This window comes from Myripristis murdjan, chromosome 13 (assembly GCF_902150065.1).
Source record: "Myripristis murdjan chromosome 13, fMyrMur1.1, whole genome shotgun sequence".
Taxonomy (NCBI): Eukaryota; Metazoa; Chordata; class Actinopteri; order Holocentriformes; family Holocentridae; genus Myripristis; species Myripristis murdjan.
This window is the reverse complement of record NC_043992.1, coordinates 30,772,308-30,777,729: the sequence shown is the minus strand read 5'-3', so window position 1 is coordinate 30,777,729 and position 5,422 is coordinate 30,772,308. Positions and strand designations below refer to the sequence as shown.

General features: G+C 43.0%; 1 protein-coding gene across 1 annotated transcript in view; it reads right to left on the bottom strand.

The window, feature by feature from the left end:
- The window catches only part of LOC115370121 (muscleblind-like protein 1), an 80,037-nt gene extending 75,601 nt beyond the window's left edge, over nucleotides 1-4,436 (bottom strand). Inside the window, exon 1 of the mRNA XM_030066978.1 lies at nucleotides 4,330-4,436. The gene's annotated coding sequence lies outside the window, so the exon portion shown is untranslated. The remainder of the gene's footprint in view (nucleotides 1-4,329) is intronic.
- Nucleotides 4,437-5,422: the final 986 nt, after the last annotated feature.

Below are 5,422 nucleotides of genomic sequence, written 5' to 3'. Positions count from 1 at the left end.
AAGCAAAAGAAAAAAGGAATGCACGGAGCAGTAAGGAAAAGTGAAAGAAAAGCAGGGAAAGAGAGAGAGACTGAGAATAATAATAGCTTCACTTAAGTAGCAGCACTAGCCAGTAGCTATCTCCTCCCACCTCCACAGCTTCAGTCCACTCACAGGACAGCAAGAGTCACAGCTCTGTTGCCATGGTGTCTAACTCCATCAAACGGCACGCCAGGTGTGTGCATGTCTGTGTGTGTATGTGTGTGTGTGTGTGTGTGTATGTGTCAGGTGGGTGTTACCAAGTGACTCAGAACCAAACCACTGATTGTGGCTACAATGTATCAGGGTGTTTGGAATGTATCAGTGTATTGGTTTGTATTTGTGTGTGGGTGTAACGGTGTGTAGGTGTACGTGTGTGAGTGTGTATGTGTGTGCGCGCGTGCATGTGTGTATGAGAAAGGTGTTGATCGAGCAGAGGCCCGTGGCTTGCCCTACAAAGCTCCTATGATGGATCTCTGCGCTGCTCTAAGTGTGAATGTTTAGCTTAAGCTTCTATAAATATTTATCGTTCATTCACAGAGCCAAAGCAATGCACTACAGACGCCGGTAATATGGAATTTCAGTTTTGGAGCTGGCAAGTCCCTGTCCTGTGCCCAAAAAAGGCCCTGCCGTCATCTTTGGGTTTAGCTGGAAAAGGTAGAAGGTTGTGTGCACAGTGCTGTTCACCCGTGTGCCAGTGGTAATTTAGTTAGTTAATTGAGTGACCAAAATATTCGTCAGATGCCCCTTTTTTTTTTTTTTTTCAAGCTAATGATGATGATGATGATGATGATGAAAACACTCTGAAAATAAAATGAAATAAAAAGTAAGTTCCTTTCAATGAAGGCTGACCACAATGTAACAAAACAAAACAAAACAAAATTTCCTCATACTCCATCACTAAATATACAGTAGACTCGCAAATCTTAGCAAATCTGTGACTGTTGAAGGGTAAATGACCCAGTTTCTAAATTACTAAAATTACTAAATTAAGATGACACTCAGTTTTTTTGTTTGTTTGTTTGTTTTTGTTTTTTAAGCAACTATACAGTGCCTTAGCCAAATTAAATGAAACTATTAAATTGTGACTATAACTCACATTCCTCAAACTCAGACAAAAGAGCAGGACTAGACTAAATCCAAAATGTGTGTCAGAATTAACACTGGTATGTGCAATGCTATGTTTCTTAGAAATGACCTATAGAAATGCAGGGTACAGAATAACACAATTTTCTAGTAAAAAAAAAAAAAAAGATTTGTGTGTGTGTGTGTGTGTGTGTGTGTGTGGACTGTATGTGTGCAATCCTTTATTGATCCCTCTGGGTAAAGTTTCTTTGCACTCGCTTCCCTCCAGGGAGCTCAGAGCGCAGAGGTCAGCTACAGAGCAGCACTCCTTGAGCCACTGCAGTTTCAGTGTCTTGCTCATGGACACTTCAACAGGTCAAATGCTTTCCCACATGGGTCATATCAGTGAGTCTAGTCTAAAGGTCAGTGTCATGTACAGAGAAACACACAGTGATGGAGAAAGTAGGAATAGGAGAAAGGTTTGGGGCAGGTAGACAGAGCAGAGCTCGCTGAACACTAACGCTCCTGCTCGCCGCTGTCCTGATGACTGCACAGAGAAAGGAATGAAAAGGCATTTTGAGGCGCTGCTGCTTTCTAATACAAGCCAGAGTTCTCTGGGCTCTGCCCGCTTCGCAGCCTGCCTCATTCTGATGATATCAAAACGAGGCCACAAAACCATGAACATGTGTCCCTTGTGTTCCAGACCATTACAGACAGGAATGAGGGAGAAAAAAAAAAAGAATCAAGAAAAGGGCAGGAAAGAGAGAGGAGGAGCTGAAGTTAGAGACAAGGACATCTGACTCCATATATCAGCTTTGATCCGTGCTGCTAAGCAGAGCCAGGCTGGACAGACAGCAAAGAATATCGACGGGAGAACCTCATAGATCTTAGCAAATGGAAAATCCAGCAGGCCGAGCCAGTGTGTGTCTAAGAGGTTTTCAACAGTCATAACAGGCCTCTTTGTTCAGCCGTTGAGTAGCTGAGGTCAAATCGTTAAAGGGATCATCGTCAGACAATAGCGGGGGACAGTGTTTTCAATATGTTAAAAACCGCCATGATCTTGCACGCCGACTATGTGTCTTTCCTCTCTGCAGGAGCCATTCTGTGGACTGGTGGCAACACATTTCGGACCGAGATGTGACTTCACCACACAACAGCGGAAAATTCAGAAATCTGGAGGAACAGATCTCTGCAGCAGACCGGCAGTGGAATATGTGACTGACCACTGCTCAGGAAGCTCCTCACGCCCCAGAAATAGCAGAGAAAGGATGGATGGCTACTACTATTCAGAGCCTCGTTGGATCTATTCCCATGATTTTCCTTGACCCGCTACAAAGGGCGTTACAAACCAATGAAACACCATTTTTTTTTTTTTTTTTTTCCCGGCAACTTTTCCCCAAAGTACTCCACACCCATGCATTCTACTCTCAATTTCTTTCCGTATCTATCTTCTCCATCTTAAGCCCACTAAAACACAAACACAATCAAGTACACACACACACACATACGCACACACATTCACTCTTATCAGGCAGCTTTGAGTCTCCAGAACACCACCACTGAATTATTACTGAGCAGAGGCAGAGATATAGATGCTACTCTCAGTCCTTTTAATAAATAGGTCTCTGGTGGATAACTCTATCGGGCAACAACACAGATAGCGAAAGGGGGCTCTTAATGAAAGGAATCATAATGAAAAAGAAGAGCCTCTCCATTTTGAGTTGGTTTTGACAGATGGATTTCTGCAGGGAAGAGTTGATAGAAGTGGTGCTCTATCAGCGCTGAATGGAGACAACTGAATATTCAAAGGATTTTTTTTTTTTTTTGTTTGATCTACGATATTGCTTCTTTGCATTTTATTCCCCGAGCTGCAAAGCTCTTTGCATAGTCCGTTACAGTGTTCAGCATAAACAGCTTCCCAAGTCCTCATAATACATACCGCCCAAAGGTGAAAGCTATTTCAGTAAATCAGCTATTTTTCATTTACGTAATAAAGGTGATTGTAACACAATACAACTTAAATTTAATTTAGGGATTAGTAGTGATGATTGTGTTTAAACAATGTCCATTTGGAATTAAACAGGTTTTGTTTACTGCAGGACAAACCTCATACTTAGCCATAATCATCCAGTTTCACTTTGAACAGCCCGCCATGTGGTTTATTTTGCTCCCTCATTTTTGACTCGGCTGGGTGTCCGCATGACAGAGCAGCAGCATGATTTCATGATGGACTCCCAGGGTGAAGAAAGTAAAATTTCCCATTTGAGTCACAGGCTGAAAAAGTTGAAAGGCTCTTGCCCTGTGTTGCTGCAATAGGCTTGCTGGCCTGTCTGTGTCTCTGGTGCAACAGATATGATCACAAGACTGGCTGACCGTTAAACCGCGAATGAACTCTAATGTAGAAACCATGTTTTTGCCAATCAGCTTACCCTGCTGTCACTTAGCCCAAGATCTGGACATGTCAACAATGGAGATTTTTAAGAATGTGTAACGCTTTGGAGTTATATTTGATCCCAAAATTACCCTTTAACTGTTTTAAGCATTAAAGTAAAAATTAAGATGGATCAGTTTTGTACTGTGTTATGTTTTAGATATTAGAGATGTTTGATATAAATATTGGTGCAAACACAAGTATAAACATGTTTTGAAATGAAACCTTTTGTACACTGTACAATTTTTTATAAGTGCCAATAGATACTGTATCATTTTTCTTTTATTACCCAGTAACACAGATGTTACTGTATGTATTGTATCCAGTGTAGAAGAGCGAGACAGCTTTGGGAAGTGAATATTATGCTTTCTAATTATTTCCCAAAAGTCAAACTGTGCACGCCAACACACCTACGTTGCTGCATGCAAAAACCTCCACAAAATATTCAAATTTTTCATGGATACTTGCATGAGCTGGGAGAGGCAAAAACTGAGTCTGTGACTCAATTTGTCTTTTATACAAACTATCACAGATATCCCACATGCAAAATAGCCATTACAAAGCTCCTTTCCAAATATATGTCCTTGTTTTCAAAAAATCCCAAATTCATACATTTCCGTGTATAAAATATGTCAGCAATCACTAGCAACAGGCAGGGAAGTTGTCGGTATGTCAAATATTAATGACACCGTGTCGTCAGAATAGAGGAGCTCTCCCCTCTCGTGCTCTCACAGGGAGTAGCAGACAGAAAAACAGACACATAAAGCATCATATGAAGCCAATAACCGTCCAGACAGAGTGAAAGGCTGCCTTACCTGCCTGTTTATCTGTGCGTCTCTCTTGAGCTTGGTCTGGCTGTGTGAGTGTGTGTGTGTGTGTGCTCACACACAATCCCTACGAACAGGAACTGATGAATCTGCACGACTTCAGCCCTGCACCGTGCAGTGCATTATGGGTTTTCACTCTCTCTCTCTCTCTCTCTCTCTCTCTCTCCCTCTCTCTCTCTCTCCCTCTCGCACTCTCCCTCCCTCTCTTCCTCTGTGTCTCTCTCCTTTTCTCTCTCTGTTGGCACAGTGTTAGAGGGGGATGTCCTCTCCTCCTGTCTGGAGAGAGGAGGGTGAACACATGCACTGTGTCCACACACACACACACACACACACACACACACACACACACACACACACACACATACAATGCAGAAGAAGCCTTATGATGACGACCGCCGCGGCTAGGGTTGCCGTGGCAACAGCCTCCCTCCACCTCTCCCTCCTCTCACTCTTCAGGCTCTCTCAGTGAATTGTGTTTAAATAGTGAAATAGAGAAGAACAAAAAAAAAAAAAAATACAAATTACATTCACTCCACTTGTCTCTTTACTTCTCCAATTTAATGTTCATTTTGAGCCTGAGCTAACAGGCAATGCAGAAATGAGAAGCAACTCCTCCTGTGGTCACGTGAGCCCTAACTGTTGCTTCTGCCTTCAGAGATAAAGAGAGGGAGGTGTGTGTATGTGTGTGTGTGTGTGTGTGTGTGTGTGTGTGTGTGTGTGTGTGTGTGTGTGTGTTAGAGAGAGAGAGAGAGTGCATATGTATGTGTGTTTGTGTGTGTCCCCCCGTGAGTGTGGACATGCACACTTGTGTGTTGATGTGGTGGCCCTTGCTGGTTCCTGGAAGCAGACTATAGTTCCTCTCTGTGGTTTCTGTCCTCCTCTCTATTGCCACTGCCAGTGCACTAAGGCCTGCAGCCCTTTGATAACACCCATTTACTAACAAGGGAGCTACACACCGACTGACTGACCATCTGAAAGGCTCACAGACAGACACACACGCATGCTGCACCCTCTGATGAAATTATTTTAATTTTCATAGCAATTCGCCCTCCTAAAGGCTGCTGTCGGTGCGATTCAGTGA